The sequence below is a fragment of the Lissotriton helveticus genome, chromosome 5_1 (assembly GCF_964261635.1).
Source record: "Lissotriton helveticus chromosome 5_1, aLisHel1.1, whole genome shotgun sequence".
Classification (NCBI taxonomy): domain Eukaryota; kingdom Metazoa; phylum Chordata; class Amphibia; order Caudata; family Salamandridae; genus Lissotriton; species Lissotriton helveticus.
In genome coordinates, this window is record NC_136065.1 from 2,041,405,379 (window position 1) to 2,041,426,115 (window position 20,737).

The 20,737-nt window shown below is 44.9% G+C and overlaps 1 protein-coding gene across 1 annotated transcript in view; it reads left to right on the forward strand.

Moving 5' to 3' along the window:
- Window positions 1-20,737, forward strand: part of LOC144753962 (LIM/homeobox protein Lhx9-like) — a 70,755-nt gene that overhangs the window by 7,612 nt on the left and 42,406 nt on the right. The window lies entirely within an intron of this gene.

The following is a 20,737-nucleotide window of genomic DNA, read 5'->3' on the forward strand; positions in this document are numbered from 1 at the left end:
TTTCTACCAGTGCTTGTATTTTTGCTTGCCAAATATTGTTGCACAAGACAGTTTGTATTTTAGTTCACAGTTAGGGCCAGGTTTAATAAATAGGTGTAACTTACAAGAACCAAACAGGAGTACTTTACCATTGTAAAAATAAATATTCTTAATTTTATCATATTCACTAAACACAATGCAAAACACACATTTAACTCTGTTTTCCTAGCACTAGGTCTGCATTAGTTCACACTTTGAGTGATATGTGGTAGTTTGTGTTTTGACATTTATTGCCTCTCTCAGCAGCAGCAACATCTGCAACTTCCAGTTGTAACTGTAGTTTGCAGCTGAATATGAAAAATGCACGTACAAATGTGAAACAAGAGAAAAAACATAGAAGTGTATTATGTATGCAATATGAATAAGCTATGCAATCTAATTTCACTAACTTTGACCTGTGTTCGGAGTTTTGTGAATAAGGTATAACTTACTATGTGTAAGTCACTCCTCTGTAGAGGCCTGAGTTGTAAATCTGAAAATCTCCCTAGTAAATCAAGCTCTAAGCGGAAATGTAAAATAGAATTTGAAGGGTGTGCTTTTAGATTTGTGCTAAATAAGTAGGCTAAGAAACCCACACGCTGGATGGGCTATGCGCTCCGCAGCTGCCTTCAAACTCCATCTTTCGATGACTGTTTGGGTCGGGTTCACAAAACAAATTTGCAGTTCTGCCTCCATAGTAGAAGTATTGACGGTAGCATCACTGTGGCACTGCACAAGGAACTGAAATCCAGGGGTCCTACTGTGAGTATTGTATCACATGTTGCCTGGGCTCCCCTTTCCCCAGTGCAGAACTACTCAGAGTGTGTATCTCTGCACTGGGGAAAGGGGAGTCTAGGCAACATGTGATACAACATGCAATTCTATATATTTTTTCTCTCCTCAAGGAAACTTTGTACCCCCGCGAAGTAACCCTTTTCACTACACCCCTCCACATTTCAGGGTGCTCTGTTTTCCTTCTAGTCCTGAAAGAGGAGCTACTCTGGGGTGTTGTTGTTGGAGTAAAAATGTAACGGTGTCTAGCGTGGTAAAGGGACAGATTGACGATGATGTGTGCTAACAACCTCACTAGTTTCAGGAGTTCCCAAACTTACAAGGTAAAGCACACCTTGACACGCCCACTCTCCACCCCATCCATAGGATTTACTACAGAAAATTTCTCCACAGAGAATTGCGCAGTAGTAAAAGCATTTACGCCTGTCAAACATCCTTCTGGACAGGTGCAGAGGTAGCCGTTGGCAGCCGTATGTGAACGTCTGTGACTGAAAATGGCTATGTGAAGAGTGCCATATATGTATAGGTAGGCACGAGTCATGGTCCAGTGGTTAGAACAGTTTGTTGTTTATATACAAACAAAACGTCATGACAATAATGCATCCGATAATTATCAGATGCGTTAAATATCTTTTAACTCGTAATTCCAGGATGTATGACGTTATAACGCATACTTTTACAACGCCTACCTTTACAACAAAATTTTTACAACGCAAAAACTATTACAACGCATACATTTACAACGCAATTTTTTACAACGCATATACTTTTACATCGCATACCATTACAACGTAAGTATTGGTAAGTATATAATAATTTTTTTAATGTAATATAAGTAAAATTAATATAATTTAATTTAATTTAATTTAATTAATTTATTTTAAAAAAAATTTTTTACCTTGTACCCCTGTACCCCAAAAACCCAAAACTGACCCTGAACCCTAAAAATACCCCTTTACCCAAAAACCCAAAACTGACCCTTAACCCTAAAAATACCCCTTTACCCAAAAACCCAAAACTGACCCTGAACCCTAAAAATACCCCTTTACCCAAAAACCCAAAACTGACCCTGAACCCTAAAAATACCCTTTTACCCAAAAACCCAAAACTGACCCTGAACCCTAAAAATACCCCTTTACCCAAAAACCCAAAACTGACCCTGAACCCTAAAAATACCCCTTTACCCAAAAACCCAAAACTGACCCTGAACCCTAAAAATTCCCCTTTACCCAAAAACCCAAAACTGACCCTGAACCCGAAAAATACCCCTTTACCCAAAAACCCAAAACTGACCCTGAACCCTAAAAATACCCCTTTACCCAAAAACCCAAAACTGACCCTGAACCTTAAAAATACCCCTTTACCCAAAAACCCAAAACTGACCCTGAACCCTAAAAATACCCCTTTACCCAAAAACCCCAAACTGACCCTGAACCCTAAAAATACCCCTTTACCCAAAAACCCAAAACTGACCCTGAACCCTAAAAATACCCCTTTACCCAAAAACACAAAACTGACCCTGAACCCTAAAAATACCCCTTTACCCAAAAACCCAAAACTGACCCTGAACCCTAAAAATACCCCTTTACCCAAAAACCCCAAACTGACCCTGAACCCTAAAAATACCCCTTTACCCAAAAACCCAAAACTGACCCTGCACCCTAAAAATACCCCTTTACCCAAAAACCAAACATATAACATTTTAAATATAATTATATACTTACCAATACTTACGTTGTAATGGTATGCGTTGTAAAAGTATCTGCATTGTAAAAACGCGTTGTAAATGTATGCGTTGTAATAGTTTTTGCGTTGTAAAAGTTTCGTTGTAATGGTAGTGAGTTGTAAAAGTTGCGTTGTAAACGTTACACACCGTAATTCCAACATGTCCGTAAACAGGGGTTTATACATGGGTCAGAATATATAACGAGCCACTCATAATCGGGCCCTAAGCCTTCTAAACTTCCACACACCCACAAAATTCACAAGGAATTGAAGGCATAACGACCTAGGGCTAGATGTAGGTAAATAGGTTTTACCGATTCTAAAATACAGAATTTTACTGATTCGGTATTTTAGAATAGGTAAATCCTATGTAGGTAATTAATCGGTAAAAAATACCGAATCGTTAAGATTCGGTATTTACCGAATCGGTAATTACCGATTAGGTATTTACCATTCATTCCTATGGGCCTGGAGGTCCATAGGCATGAATGTCAATTACTGAATCGGTAATTACTGATTCGGTAAAATTGGGAAAAATTCAAGGGTGGCCACCCCTGATTAGTGCTGGTGTGCACATGTGGCATACATACATGCTGTCACATGGCACATGTGTAAATGCACATTTATGCATTTACATAGGAATTCCTTATTTCCCACCAACTAATAGTTGGTGGTAAATAACGAATTCTTAAAGCCCAGAAGCACTGTTTACAGTGCTTCCTACATCTCAGTTACCGATTCGGTAAATACTGAATAGGTAAATAATGATTCGGTATACCGATTCGTTATTTACCGAATCGGTAAAATAGCCTCCTACATAGGCAAAGACTTTTACCGGTCGGTAAAGCCGATTTCGCCCGTTACCGACCGGTAAAAGCCTTCCTACATCTGGCCCTCAATCTCTTTTCTATCGGTGGAAAAATTACACACAATATTTTCTCCTTGTCTCTGTCTTTTTTTATATCATCCATTATTATAAAATGAAACCTATTATTAATGAAATACATTAACACAGTGGTTGAAAAGGCCTTGCACATATACAAGGTTTCAAATTCATAGTCCATGATTTGCCCGCTGCCATTTATCTGCACAAGAACCACCTTAGTTGCCCTTTTTTGCGCAATCCAAAACTTTTGCTCAAAAGAGATAGGAATTTTGAGCCGTTAATAAATATTCTAAAAAAGTGAACCCAAAAATCTGAGAATGCGCAAAGATAAGAAATAGTGTGTGTATAAAAAAATACAATCGACTGGCAGCAGTCTGCTAAAAGTTGGAATGCACAGTTCATTCCGTTAAGAAGTGTATTTTGATGTTAACTAAAAGCTGTAATGTATAAGAGAACTGCCAATAGAGTGCACAGAGACCTGAAAAGACAAACCAACAGTGAAAAGGAATAGATAAAGCAAAGAAGCGGGAAGAAAGCATCAGAGAGATGGAGGCGGGGAGACGGTGGGCTGATTAGAGGCATGGACAAGCAAGTGAAGCAGAAAATGAAAGAGAGAAGGAGCAGTGTAAAGAGAAGACCGAAGTGTTACTGCAATACCTTTACAGAGAGGAGCAGAGAGAAGTGAAATGCAAAGCAAGATAGGAATGTGCCGAGAGAATAAAATAAATAGGGAAACAGAATTATACAGAGAGGTATTAAATGAGAGAGTGAGAGGTAGACAGCTAAGTGATAAACTTGTAAGAATATCCAATCCAGTTATTGCCATTGCTCTTGCTGGGGTGAAAATAAAAGTTCACAAATACATTTTTTACGCCTATAAATGAGTCTGTGCAAACCCGCTTTACTCACGCAGGTGCCACGTAAATACCTCATCAACATAAACATATGTATGTAAGCGCAGAGAAGTCTTTGTCAGTCTGATCTGTTAGTACTGATGAACAGGACAGACCCCTCCAACATGAACATTATACTTAGAGTTACAATGTTTGTTCCTAGGCATCAGTTGGATTCGTGGTCCTTTTTAAATTATCAATATAAAGCCAGTATATACATGTAAAAAAAGGCATAGGAATGCTGAGAGTAGACTGACGCCTAAAGGCATAGCAGAGAGTAGACTGACACATAGGGCATAGCGATGCTGAGAGTAGGCTGACACGTAATGGCATAGCAATGCTGAGAGCAGACTTATACATAAAGGCATAGCAACGCTGAGAGTAAACTGATGCATAAAGGCATAGCAATGCTGAGAGCAGACTCATGCATCAAGGCATAGCAATGCTGAGAGTAGAGTGATACATAAAGGCAAAGCAATGCCGAGAGCAGACTGATGCATAAAGGCATAGCCATGCTGAGAGTAGACTGAAACATAAAGGTATCGGAATGCTGAGAGTAGACTGATACATAAAGGCATAGCAATGCTGAGAGCAGACTGATACATGAAGGTATAGCAACGCTGAGAGTAGACTGATGCATAAAGGTATAGCAAGCGCTGAGAGTAGACTCATGCTTAAAGGCATAGCAACGCTGAGAGTAGAGTGATACATAAAGGCATAGCAATGCTGAGAGTAGTCTGATGCATAAAGGCATACCTTCCTATGCATAAAGACTGATGCATAAAGGCATAGCAATGCTGAGAGCAGACCGACACATAAAGGCATAGCAGAGAGTAAACTGACATATAAAGGCATTGCAGAGAATTGACTAAGATAAAAGGGACCTGATTGATGGATGCTTTAAGGCTATGCAAAGTGCCTTGAATTTGATACGGTTGGGGAATTGTGAGCCAATATAGCTTTTTCATCTCTGCTGAGATAGGTTGGTGCTTGGGAGTGCCTGTGATGATTCTGGCGGCGGCATTTTGTATCAGCTGTAGTTTGCTGATTACCTTTTTTTGCGCGTTCAGGAGTAGTCCGTTGCAATAATCTATTTTTGTCATTACCAGAGAGCTTATCAGGGTTTTTCCTATGTTGAGGGGGAGGAAAGGAAGTAGTTTTTTGATTACTCTTAGTGTGTAAAAGGCTGAGGATGTGATGGCATTTGCGTGAGCTAAGAAGGAGAGTTTATTATCAAAGATGACACCGAGGTTTCTTACTTTCTGTACTGGAGGTGGGGGGGGCCTAGATCAGGGGGCCACCATGAGGGGGACCATGTAGGGTGTAGGTTGCCGAAGATCATGACCTCCATCTTGTCTGAGTTTAATTTTAAACAGCTTTTAGCCATCCAGGAGCTGATGTCAATCATGGCTGCTTGGAAGCTGGCTGCTATTTCTCCTCCGTTGTTATTGATGGCTAGCACCAGTTGTGTGCCATTGGCATATGTGGTTAGCCACATCCCATGGGTTTTGATTGTTTTGGCCAGGTCCGACACATAGATATTAAATAGTGTCGGACTGAGGGAAGATCCCTGCGGCACCCCACATGGGAGAGTGAAGGTGGGGGAGTTGAATTTTCTGAAGCTCACTAGCTGGGATCGGTTGGACAGGAAAAAGGACAGCAGTTCTTTGGCCTTGTGCGTGATGCCCATCTCCGCGACACGGCCAATCAATGTAGCATTATCAACTGGGTCAAAGTTGGCCGACAGGTCCAGCAGGACCAAGACTGCTGTTCCACCTAGGTCTATGGTGGCTCTGATCTCATCTGCGGCTTTGATGAGTGCCGTTGCGGTACCGTGGCCTGTCCTGAATCCGAATTGTGATTCGTCAAGGAGGTTATTGTCCTCAATAAAATTGGCTAATTGTTTGTTTATTAATTTTTTAAAAAATTTTAGCTGCAAAAGGGAGGGCAGTTATTGGTCTGTAATTATTGGGATCTGATGGGTCGGGGTGTGGTTTTTTTAGGATTGCCTTTTTCCCGGTTTCTGGGTAGATACCAGTGTTGAACATCGTATTGCATATTTCCGTGAGCTTGGGTTCTACGAGGTCTGGGATGAGTATGGATACCGATGTGGGACAAGGGTCGGTGGGTGAGCCTGACTTGATGTTGAGGATGAGGTCATGAACTTGTGAGACGTCAACTTGGTTGGACTGAGTGAAAAAGGGGGTAGTATTCTCATTGATGTCTGAAGAGAGCAAGGGAACCTTAGGTGGGGATGCCAAATTATCGTATATGGTGCTCACCTTAGTTTGAAAAGCCCTGGCTAAAGAGTTGCACAGTTCTTGGGAGGGAGCAGTAGGGGGATTGGTTCTTGAACCAGAAAGTTTGGTGACTACCTGGAAGAGGAGTTTAGTGGAATCTTGAGCTTGTTCAATTTGATTAGTGTAGTATTTACTTTTTTCTGATGTGATGAGGAGTTTGTATTGTAACAGTGCCAATTTGTAGCGGGCTTTGTCATTCGGGAGATAGTTTATGCACATAAAGGCATAGCAATGCTGAGAGCAGACTTAAGCATAAAGGCATAGCAGAGAGTAGACTGATACATAGAGGCATAGCAATCCTGAGAATAGGTTGACACATAAAGGCATAGCAATGCTGAGAGCAGATGGTTACAAAAAGGCAATAGTAACGCTGAGAGCAAACTGACACATAAAGACGTAGTAACACTGAGAGTAGATTGGTGCACAAAGGCATAGCTATGCTGAGAGGATATTGATGCATAAAGGCATAGCAATGCTGAGAGCAGACTATCATAAAGGTATAGCAATGCTGAGAGTAGACTCATGCATAAAGACATAGCAACACTGAGAGTAGAGTATTACATAAAGGCATAGCAATGCTGAGAGTAGTCTGATGCATAAAGGCATAGGAATGCTGAGAGCAGACTGATGCATAAAGGCGGAGCAATGCTGAGAGCAGACTGACACATAAAGGCATAGAAGAGAGTAGACTGACATATAAAGGCATAGCAGAGAGTAGACCGACACATAGAGGCATAGCGATGCTGAGTGGGGAGTGACATGAAAAGGCATAGCAACGCTGAGAGCAGACTGATACATAAAGGCATAGCAATGCTGAAAGTAGACTCATGCATAAAGGCATAGCAATGCTGAGAGTAGTCTGATGCACAAAGGCATAGGAATGCTGAGAGCAGACTGATGCATAAAAGCGTAGCAATGCAGAGAGCAGACTTAAACATAAAGGCATAGCAGAGAGTTGACTGACACATAGAGGCATAGCGATGCTGATAATAGAGTGACAAATAAAGGCACAGCAACACTGAGAGCAGACTGATACATTAAGGTATCTATAGCAATGCTGAAAGCAGGCTGATACATAAAGGCATAGCAACGCTGGGAGCAGGCTGTTACATAAAGGCATACCAACGCTGAGAGCAGACAGATACATAAAGGCATAACAACACTGAGAGTAGACTGCCATACAAAGACATAGCAACGCTGAGAGCAGATTGACACATAAAGACATAGTAACGCTGAGAGTAGGCTGATGCATAAAGGCATAGCAACGCTAACAGTAGACATAGATATGCTGAGAGGAGACTGACACATAAAGGCATAGCAATGTTGATAGTAGACATAGCTATGCTGAGAGTAGACTAATGCATAAAGGCATGGCAATGCTGAGAGTATACATAGCTACCCTGAGAGTAGACTGATGCATAAAGGCATAGCAATGCTGAGAGTAGACTGAAACATAAAGGTATAGGAATACTGAGAGTAGACTGAAACATAAAGGCATAGCAATGCTGCGAGTAGACTGAAAAATAAAGGCATAGCAACGCGGAGAGTAAACTGATGTATAAAGGCATAGTGATGCTGAGAGTAGGTTGACACATAAAGGCATAGCAATGCTGAGAGCAGACTGATACATAAAGAAATAGCAATGCTGAGAGTAGACTGATGCATAAAGGCATAGCAATGCTGAGAGTAGATTCATGCATACAGGTATTGCAACGCTGAGAGTAGAGTGATACAAAAAAGCATAGCAATGCTGATAATAGTCTGATGCATAAAGGCATAGGAATGCTGAGAGCAGACTGATGCATAAAGGCATAGCAATGCCAAGAGCAGACTGACATGTAAAGGTATAGCAGAGAGTAGACTGACATATAAAGGCATAGCAGAGAGTAGACTGACACATAGAGGCATAGTGATGCTGAGAGTAGAGTGACACATAAAGGCGTAGCAACGCTGAGAGCAGACTGATACATAAAGGCATAGCAATGCTGATAGTAGATATAGTTATGCCAAGAGTATACTAATGCATAAAGGCATAGCAATGCTGAGAGTTTACATAGTTACGCTGAGAGTAGACGGATGCATAAAGGCATAACAGTGCTGAGAGTAGACTGAGGTGTAAAGACATAGCAATGCTGAGAGCAGACTGATACATAAAGGCAATGCAATGCTGAGAGTAGACAGCAACATAAAGGCATAGGAATGCTGAGAGTAGACTGATGTATAAAGGCATAGCAATGCTGAGAGTAGACGGATGCATAAAGGCGTAGCAATGCCGAGAGCAGACTGACACATAAAGGCTTTGCTATGCTGATAGTAGACTGATACATAAACGCATAATAATGCTGAGGGTAGACTGATGTATAAAGGCATAGCAATGCTGAGAGTAGACTGATGCATAAAGGCATAGCAATGCTGAGAGTAGACTGATGCATAAAGGCATAGCAATGCTGAGAGTAGACTGACACATAAAGGCATAGCAATTCCGAGAGAAGACTGACACATAAAGGCATAGCAATGCTGATAGTAGATATAGTTATGCCGAGAGTAGAATAATGCATAAAGGCATAGCAATGCTGAGAGTTTACATAGTTACGCTGAGAGCAGACCGATGCAGAAAGGCATGGCAATGCTGAGAGTAGACTGAGATGTAAAGGCATAGGAATGCTGAGAGTATACTGATACATAAAGTCATAGCAATACTGAGAGTAGACGGGTGCATAAAGGCATAGCGATGCTGAGAGTAGACTGAAACATTAAGGTATAGGAATGCTGAGAGTAGACTGATACATAAAGGCATAGCAAATGCTGCAAGTAGACTGACACATAAAGGCATAGCACCGCGAAGAGTAAACTGATGTATAACGGCATAGCGATGCTGAGAGTAGGCTGACACGTAAAGGAATAGCAATGCTGAGAGCAGACTGATACATAAAGGCAAAGCAATGCTGAAAGTATACTGATACATAAAGGCATAGCAATGCTGAGAGTAGATTCATGCATAAAGGCATAGCACCGCTGAGAGTAGAGTGATACATAAAAGCATAGCAATGCTGATAGTAGTCTGATGCATAAAGGTATAGGAATGCTGAGAGCAGACTGATGCATAAAGGCATAGCAATGCCGAGAGCAGACTGACATATAAAGGTATAGCAGTGAGTAGACTGACATATAAAGGCAAAGCAGAGAGTAGACTGACACATAGAGGCATAGCGATGCTGCGAGTAGAGTGACACATAAAGGCATAGCAATGCTGAAAGCAGACTGATACATAAAGGCATAGCAATGCTGAGAGTAGACAGAAACATAAAGGCATAGGAATGCTGAGAGTAGACTGATGAATAAAGCCATAGGAATGCTGAGAGTAGACTGATGCATAAAGGCATAGCAATGCAGAGAGCAGACTGACACATAAAGGCTTAGCTATGCTGAGAGTAGACTGATACATAAACGCATAATAATGCTGAGAGTAGGCTGATGTATAAAGGAATAGCAATGCTGAGAGTAGACTTATGCATAATGGCATAGCAATGCTGAGAGTAGACCGATGTATAAAGGCATAACAATGCTGAGAGTAGACTGACATATAAGATGTAGCTATGCTGAGAGTAGACTGATGCATAAAGGCATAGCAATGCTGATAGTAGATATAGTTATGCAGAGAGTAGACTAATGCATAAAGGCGTAGCAATGCTGAGAGTTTACATAGTTACGCTGAGAGCAGACCGATGCAGAAAGGCATGGCAATGCTGAGAGTAGACTGAGATGTAAAGGCATAGGAATGCTGAGAGTATACTGATACATAAAGTCATAGCAATACTGAGAGTAGACGGGTGCATAAAGGCATAGCGATGCTGAGAGTAGACTGAAACATTAAGGTATAGGAATGCTGAGAGTAGACTGATACATAAAGGCATAGCAAATGCTGCAAGTAGACTGACACATAAAGGCATAGCACCGCGAAGAGTAAACTGATGTATAAAGGCATAGCGATGCTGAGAGTAGGCTGACACGTAAAGGAATAGCAATGCTGAGAGCAGACTGATACATAAAGGCAAAGCAATGCTGAAAGTATACTGATACATAAAGGCATAGCAATGCTGAGAGTAGATTCATGCATAAAGGCATAGCACCGCTGAGAGTAGAGTGATACATAAAAGCATAGCAATGCTGATAGTAGTCTGATGCATAAAGGTATAGGAATGCTGAGAGCAGACTGATGCATAAAGGCATAGCAATGCCGAGAGCAGACTGACATATAAAGGTATAGCAGTGAGTAGACTGACATATAAAGGCAAAGCAGAGAGTAGACTGACACATAGAGGCATAGCGATGCTGAGAGTAGAGTGACACATAAAGGCATAGCAACGCTGAAAGCAGACTGATACATAAAGGCATAGCAATGCTGAGAGTAGACAGAAACATGAAGGCATAGGAATGCTGAGAGTAGACTGATGAATAAAGCCATAGGAATGCTGAGAGTAGACTGATGCATAAAGGCGTAGCAATGCAGAGAGCAGACTGACACATAAAGGCTTAGCTATGCTGAGAGTAGACTGATACATAAACGCATAATAATGCTGAGAGTAGGCTGATGTATAAAGGAATAGCAATGCTGAGAGTAGACTTATGCATAATGGCATAGCAATGCTGAGAGTAGACCGATGTATAAAGGCATAACAATGCTGAGAGTAGACTGACATATAAGATGTAGCTATGCTGAGAGTAGACTGATGCATAAAGGCATAGCAATGCTGATAGTAGTCTGATGCATAAAGGTATAGGAATGCTGAGAGCAGACTGATGCATAAAGGCATAGCAATGCCGAGAGCAGACTGACATATAAAGGTATAGCAGTGAGTAGACTGACATATAAAGGCAAAGCAGAGAGTAGACTGACACATAGAGGCATAGCGATGCTGAGAGTAGAGTGACACATAAAGGCATAGCAACGCTGAAAGCAGACTGATACATAAAGGCATAGCAATGCTGAGAGTAGACAGAAACATGAAGGCATAGGAATGCTGAGAGTAGACTGATGAATAAAGCCATAGGAATGCTGAGAGTAGACTGATGCATAAAGGCGTAGCAATGCAGAGAGCAGACTGACACATAAAGGCTTAGCTATGCTGAGAGTAGACTGATACATAAACGCATAATAATGCTGAGAGTAGGCTGATGTATAAAGGAATAGCAATGCTGAGAGTAGACTTATGCATAATGGCATAGCAATGCTGAGAGTAGACCGATGTATAAAGGCATAACAATGCTGAGAGTAGACTGACATATAAGATGTAGCTATGCTGAAAGTAGACTGATGCATAAAGGCATAGCAATGCTGATAGTAGATATAGTTATGCAGAGAGTAGACTAATGCATAAAGGCGTAGCAATGCTGAGAGTTTACATAGTTACGCCGAGAGCAGACTGATGCATAAAGGCATAGCAATGCTGAGAGTAGACTGAGATGTAAAGGCATAGGAATGCTGAGAGTATACTGATACATAAAGGCATAGCAATGCTGAGAGTAGACTGGTGCATAAAGGCATAGCAATGCTGAGAGTAGATTGATACATAAAGGGATAGCAATGCTGAGAGTAGACTGACATATAAGGCATAGCGATGCTGAGAGTAGACTGATGCATAAAGGCATAGCAATGCTGAGAGTAGACATAGCCATGCAGAGAGTAGACTGACGAATAAAGGCTAATAAAGGTTTTATTGCCCTCACTCGTTATGAGTGCATGTTACAGCGCCAAAGCATGTTCACTGGCACTACAATATGCTAGCTATGCATATGAAGCAACAGCAACTCCCACAAACATTTACAGACTTCCACAAGATCTGAAAACACTGAGACATTTGACTGAATTTCACTGTAATATGGCAGGGGCACAGAACGCTCCTCCTTGCCATAAGCCTGTACTGACATGCTGTGAAAGTCCACTGACCTTCAAGGCCACTGCAGGGCAGGGAAAGCAGGCTAGGCGGTCAATGATGGACACTGCTGGCCACTCTCTCTAGATATACTTTCGGAGATGACTAGAGACATTATTCAAGGGAAACCATGGCAAATACCTTCAAAAATCAGTTTTCCCTAAGTTGATCTTCGAATTTTAAGGCAATAGAGTACAAAAGATTGTAACCACATTCCTCAAGTCTTGCTAAAACTTATCAACGTGCAGCATTTTGTGACCCCTTGGCAGCTGGAATTGAGGAGTCTTGACAAAGCGTTGGTAGTACACAAATTGATATTAAGGACCTTTCAGCTGAAATAAAGCATCTGAGACATCTCCAGAGAAACTCTGGAGGCCATCACCCTCTCCTAATCTTACTAGACTCTGGGCTGTCTGAAGAAACTATAAATTAAACATCTTCAGAGCGAAATTCTCTCACATGATCAAACAATTGTCCAAAATGTCTATGTGTTTGTGTATGTGTATGTGTTTAGGTTAGCACGTCCCCTGCACCAGAAAACAAATGTAAAGCTTCTGAGACCTCCTGTAAAATGAAAATCTATTGGACAGTCCCTTCCCCTAAGATCTGACAACCAAGATGACAGAAAATTGATCCACAAAACCTAATGGGCCTAGTCGCACTTTGATACTGTCTCTGAGTCAGTGCTACTAGGGACTACAAAGGAATGTCCAACCATCTTATCACCTCCCAGAGGCAATATCTGGTTCCATTAGCAAGGGAATGGCCAATTTGCTAAACCTCCTCCTGGACCTCCCTGGTGATTTCCTCACTTGAACAAGGTGTTTTCCCTGCTTGTATGAAAATCAGCCAAGTCGCTCCACTCTTAAAAAATATCCACTTAAGACACCGGTGAATTTAACACTTAAGCGAGGTGTAAAAAAGCTGCATTGCCCCACAACCATCGCTCCATATCCAGGCAAATAATATCCTTGATACTTTCCAATCTGTTTTCAGACAGGGCTGTAGCACAGAAACTGCCCTGCTTATAATTCCTGACGACTCCCTCCTCTACCTTGAGACAGGCAATTCATACCTTCTTGCTCCCCTGGAACTCTTAGCCGGCTTCGATAGAGTCAACCACCTTCTAGCAAAAACAACCTAAAACGAGGGGTTTCACAGGGTCCGACTCTTTCCCCAACTTTGTTCAATTTATATCTTGACTATTATGGGGAGGTCCTGATTAACTCTGGATTTCTTTATAATCAATATGTTAGGATATCCAGATATGTGTGAAGATTTCATCTTCTGATGGTATCATTCTACTCTCCAATACCCCGGACATAATCCAAAAGTGGATGGCTAACCACTGTTTAAAACTCAACCCAACATAAACAGAAATTCTTTCTAATTTCACTGGAAAAATCCAGCTTTTCCATTCGAGAATAGTTGAAATCATTTTCTCTCCTGAACTGTACACTGGCCTTAGGGCTTTAAGTGGGGTGTGTCCTGCTTCACTCAGAAGCGGCCGCTCCACCACGCTCCCTGGCCACTTAAGTATCTGTGCTTTGACAGCAGCGCGCATTGCTTGGTTATTTGCATCTCCTGTGACGCTTTAAAGCCCATTTCCTCTGTGCATCATTTGTCTCGTAGCGCTTCATAGAAATCAGCTGTTTGATTGCCATAATTACATGCGAAGTGCCTGCTGCATATCGTAAGCCTCGCTTTGTATTTAAAAGAACATATTCATCAGCGCGCTTTATAATCTTAGCACTTGATTGCTCCCAGTGCCCACTGCTGTAACTTTATTCGTCCTGCGCCTGGAATCTTCGTGTTTATCCTGCGGCCATTTTACTGTTTGTTGTTCTGCCTCCTGGCCCGTCTGTACACCCCGCCCCCCGCCTCACAGCTGACCCTCCCTCCCACGAGTAGATCTGGAGTGTCCTGCCTAGTGAAGCGCTGTGTCCGTCCTGATTCACTCAGAAGCGGCCGCTCCACCACGCTCCCTGGCCACTTAAGTATCTGTGCTTTGACAGCAGCGCGCATTGCTTGGTTATTTGCATCTCCTGTGACGCTTTAAAGCCCATTTCCTCTGTGCATCATTTGTCTCGTAGCGCTTCATAGAAATCAGCTGTTTGATTGCCATAATTACATGCGAAGTGCCTGCTGCATATCGTAAGCCTCGCTTTGTATTTAAAAGAACATATTCATCAGCGCGCTTTATAATCTTAGCACTTGATTGCTCCCAGTGCCCACTGCTGTAACTTTATTCGTCCTGCGCCTGGAATCTTCGTGTTTATCCTGCGGCCATTTTACTGTTTGTTGTTCTGCCTCCTGGCCCGTCTGTACACCCCGCCCCCCGCCTCACAGCTGACCCTCCCTCCCACGAGTAGATCTGGAGTGTCCTGCCTAGTGAAGCGCTGTGTCCGTCCTGATTCACTCAGAAGCGGCCGCTCCACCACGCTCCCTGGCCACTTAAGTATCTGTGCTTTGACAGCAGCGCGCATTGCTTGGTTATTTGCATCTCCTGTGACGCTTTAAAGCCCATTTCCTCTGTGCATCATTTGTCTCGTAGCGCTTCATAGAAATCAGCTGTTTGATTGCCATAATTACATGCGAAGTGCCTGCTGCATATCGTAAGCCTCGCTTTGTATTTAAAAGAACATATTCATCAGCGCGCTTTATAATCTTAGCGCTTGATTGCTCCCAGTGCCCACTGCTGTAACTTTATTCGTCCTGCGCCTGGAATCTTCGTGTTTATCCTGCGGCCATTTTACTGTTTGTTGTTCTGCCTCCTGGCCCGTCTGTACACCCCGCCCCCGCCTCACAGCTGACCCGCCCTCGCCCCTCCCCTTCCACTATCCACATATGACAGATGCAATCGCGCGCAGCGTCCACGCGCAGCGGTCGCGCCGAAGGTGCGCCAAAGGTAAGCCCGTCTTCGCCCGTCCGCGCCTGGACCGCGCCCAGCGCCCGTCCCCCTGCCCTATGCCGCACCCAACCCCCCAGAGTCACTTATGATGCCGCTACTCTCCTCGCCCTCAACGCCGGACGCACCCCACTTTGCTGCGAAGCTACCCCAGGACGTACCCACGGCCCATTCTCCTGCCTCTCCTGTAAGTTCAACTGCTTCAGAACCCTCACCAAACACACTTCCTCCACACTCAGCTCCGAACCCAACGACTTGAAATGCATCCTACTGAACACCCGCTCGGTCCACAGACACGCAACCGAACTCTGGGACCTAATCGACACTGCGTCACCTGACATCGCCTTCCTCACTGAAACATGGATGAATGCATCTTCTGCCCCCGACATCGCCATAGCCATACCGGACACTTACAAGATCATTCGAAAAGACCGCACCGATCAAACTGGAGGAGGCATCGCCATCGTCCATAGAAACACCATCAAAATTACAACCAGCTCTGACGACAATCTTGCAACCGCCGAACACATCCACTTTCAGATCCACACCGACCCCAGGACCACCCTCAGAGGAACCCTCATCTACAGGCCCCCAGGCACCCGATCTCAATTCAGCGACGACATCACTGACTTCGTCAGCCCGCACGCCCTCGCCTCCGAGAACTACATTCTTCTAGGAGACCTCAACTACCACCTTGACAACATTCTCGACAACAACACCACCACCCTCCTGGACAACCTGTCCAATCTCGGACTCAAACAACTTGTTGACACCCCCACTCACACAGCCGGACACACGCTCGACCCTATCTTCACCTCCAGCAAGCACATCTCCTTCGATCACACTACAGCTCTCCACTGGACGGATCACAGCTGTGTTCACTTCAGCTACAAAACAACCCTGACCCACAACCGTCCACAACCCATTCCCCGAAGAAAATGGAACAAAATCACCACCGACCAACTCCTCGCATCACTCAGCCAAAACACTCCCACCCTAACAACGGACCCAGACCAAGCGGCCACAAACCTCAGGCAATGGATTACCCACAGTGCGGACGAACTAGCACCCCTGAAAAAACACCAGTTGAAATCATTCAGCAAAAGGGCTCCCTGGTTCAATGATGACCTTAAAAAATCCAAGAAGACATGCCGCACCCTGGAGAAGATTTGGAGAAAAGAACCAACCTCAGACAACATGGCCTCCCTCAAGACAGCCACCCGCAAACACCACCAACTGATTCGATCTGCCAAGAAATCAGCACTTAAGGACCGTCTCGACAACAATTCTCATAACAGCAAGGAACTCTTCAATATCGTCAAAGAATTCACCAACCCTCCCGCAGCATCCAACGACATCACTAACTCCCAAGACCTCTGTGATGCGCTATCCTCCTTCTTCTACAACAAAATTGCCGACATCCACAACAGCTTCAAGAATATTCCCAATGACCAACTCACCCCACCCCCTTCTGATCCCACCCCTCCAACTAACTACCTCAACTCCTGGAACCCAATCACCATTGAAGATACCATTCGCCTCATGAACTCAATCCACTCTGGCTCACCTTCTGACCCCTGTCCCCACTACATCTTCAACAAAGCTGACTCCATCATCGCTCCCCAACTCCGCGATGTCATCAACTGCTCCTTCAACTCCGCCACCTTTCCAGAAATATGGAAACACGCCGAACTCAGCGCCCTTCTGAAAAAACCAACTGCAGACCCATCAGAACTGAAAAACTACCGACCCATTTCCCTCCTCCCTTTCCCGGCCAAAGTCATCGAGAAAGCCGTCAACAGCCAACTCGCAGCCTTCCTTGAATCCAACAACTCCCTGGATCCCTCACAGAACGGCTTTAGAGCCAAACACAGCACCGAAACCGCCCTCATTGCGGCGACCGACGACATCCGAGCACTCCTGGACAACGGTGAAACAGTGGCCCTCATTCTACTCGACCTCTCCGCCGCCTTCGACACTGTCTGTCACAACACCCTCATACAACGCCTCAACAACATCGGCATACAAGGAAAAGCCTTGGACTGGATCATCTCGTTCCTAGCCGGAAGAACCCAGAGAGTCCGACTCCCCCCTTTCTACTCAGAGCCCACCGAAGTCATCTGCGGCGTACCTCAAGGCTCCTCACTCAGTCCCACCCTCTTCAACGTCTACATGAGTCCCCTCGCCTCCATCGCACGTCAACACAACCTCAACATCATCTCCTACGCCGACGACACCCAGCTAATCCTTTCCCTCACCAAAGACCCCAACACCGCCAAAAACAACCTTCACGAAGGGATGAAAGAAGTAGCCGAATGGATGAAACAGAGCCGCTTAAAACTCAACTCAGACAAAACGGAGGTGCTCATCCTTGGATCCTCCCCCTCAGCTTGGGACGACTCCTGGTGGCCTTCCGCTTTGGGATCAGCGCCCACACCCACAGACCATGCACGTAACCTTGGCTTCATTCTAGACTCCTCTCTCTCAATGTCCAGACAAGTCAACGCCGTATCGTCCTCCTGCTTCAACGTCCTTCGCATTCTCAAAAAGATCTTCCGCTGGATCCCCCTCGAAACAAGAAAGACTGTCACCCATGCACTGGTCACGAGTCGACTGGACTATGGCAACACACTCTACGCCGGAATTACAACAAAATTGCAGAAAAAGCTCCAGCGCATCCAAAACGCATCAGCGAGACTCATATTAGACATCCCGCGCCAAGAGCACATCACCGGTCACTTAAAAAACCTCCACTGGCTTCCCGTCAACAAAAGAATTACTTTCCGCCTTCTTACCCACGCACACAAGGCCCCTTATAATCTAGGACCCGAATGCCTCAACACCCGACTGTCCTTCTACTATCCCACCCGCTAACTAAGATCATCCAATCAAGCCCTCGCTGCAGTCCCGCGCATCCGAAAAACCACCATGGGTGGCAGATCCTTCTCCTTCCTGGCTGCCAAGACCTGGAACTCACTCCCCACCCACCTCCGCCTTACTCAGAATCACATCTCCTTCAGAAAAGAACTGAAAACTTGGCTATTCGATAAACAGTGAACCCCTCCCTCTAGCGCCTTGAGACCCTCTGGGTGAGTAGTGCGCTTTATAAATGCCTGAACTTGAACTTGAACTTGAACTCCTGCTGGTGCTGAGCACTGGGGGCATCTAAACTTTCCCCTTTTGGGCTCTGTTTTCAAGCTCTGCCCTTTTTGTGCCATGCACTGGCAATACAGACTGGTGAGGCTTAACTAAAATGGGTCACTCATCGTTACGTGAGTCACATGCAGTGCATAATTAGAGCTGATGGTTTCCGGTGCTCAGCACTGGCACTTAATTATCAACACTGGTGCTTTCCATGAGCACCAGTTAAGGACACATTCATTTACGGCGAGATTAAAGGTTTGCCCAGAATCACAGGATGTTAAGCCGATGCCAAGACTCGATTCTGGTTGCCCAGCTTTGAACCTGCAGCTCTGGCCATTAGGACACACCCTCTTTCCACTTTCATGGTTAGTAGTTGGTTTTGTTTTAGTCAGCGCTAACATGAGAAATGGGCTGGTGCAAGCTTCCTCCTCACTAGAGCTGTTAAACAAAGGGTTCAGGCAGATCAGGTCGATTACCCCTCTCAAGGTTTGCCCGGCGTCAGCCGCTTCTCACCCAACTCACGATTATCAAATAAAGAGGCAGGCGCTGGAGACTGGAAGGCAGGAAACAGGAGTTTATTCCGACGGAGCAGAACACGTCAAATCAGACAACAGGGTATCTTCTCGAGGTGCTCTAACCGCATCTCTGAGGCCTGGCCTCTTATACACAGGTTTATGGCTTTATTACATTTATGACATCCGTGGTATTGCTTTGAAGTTCACAAAGGCATCTTTGGAATCCCCGGTTCAGGCCCGTTCTCACACATATCTACAGTAGAGGTCCCCACCCAAATCTCAGCATGATGGCTATCGCGCAGCTGGACATTCCGCTGGGAACAGGAATGTGGGCGATCGGTCGGATCTAGGGGTGTGAAGGCATTGATTAATCCCCGCTCCTTTGATATGGGGCGAGGTCCTACTGTAGGGGCAATAAACTGCATCTGTTGGGCTAAGTGATGGCCTGGGATCAGGCCGAACAATCGGGCAGGGAGGAAGAGGTTATCAAAAGGGCCTGTTCTATGAATGAGATGAAAGAGTGAGGGGGGTTCAGCACGGGATGTGGCTCGGAGGCAGGGTCGCGCTGGAGGTGCGTTTATGACCCAAGCAGGAGAGACCGGGGGCTGTCGGGGATGCTTGCGAGGCTGGGGAGTGAGGGGGAGAGAGAGACGCTGGCTATCGGGAGTGGGCAGAGAGGCCATGGCAATCAAAATGGTTGCTGCTTACGCGCACGTATGGATCTGAAAAGGACAAGATGGTGCCGATAATGTTTACGCCACAATCCAGATTTTAACAGTTCTCCCTTTTCAACATATCTAGCCAGCTTGTCAATTTATGTCTATCCCCATTATATTACGTATTTCGATATCATACAAAGCTTTCATACGTTCAGCTTCTAAATTCGGAGTCTTAGGGCACATGCAGTTAGCAATGAGTGAACACAAAGGTGGCAAGCATTGAATACCTAGGCAACACCCACACAGTACCACGACCGGTATCAATATAAATGTAAACAACCTCCATCCCCAGTCCTTCAAAGTACCCCAAAACCAGCTCCCAAGCGACCATCCTTCTTGCTCCTGGTGAACCTCTGAGGAAAGTCTGTGGAGGTGCTCGATTGCTTTGTAGACTGAGGGCGAGTTATCTGGCACGTAGGTGCAACAGCTGGATCCGATGATGCGGCATGCTCCTCCACGGTCAGCTAGAACCACATCTAGAACAAGGCGGTTCTGAAGAGCCACCAGGCGGACTGCCTGAAGCTCGGCCGTATTGTTAGTGAGGATGCCAGCCGTGATGTTCATGGTCGTTTCTACTGCCTGGGTCAGGTGTCGGATGGCGCGGCTGTTTGCCATTGGGCCCCACAGAGGAACAAGTCCCTTCACTGCATCCAGGGACTGTGCTCCAGTGGAGTCGGCTTGTTCAATGTCTCTTGCGCGCTTCTGCCGGTGATGGTTTGCTGGGGCCACGTACGTTGGAGGGAGAATGAAGGCGATGTAGCAAGTACCCCCCCAACCTTTTGGAAGCCAAGTGTAAGCTTTGGTGCCACAAACAAAGTACATATTCGGAGAAGCAACAAAGGAGGGGGGATCAATCGAGTCCAATGTTCTGGTGATGCGGCAGGAACTGTGGCCCACCAGCTGT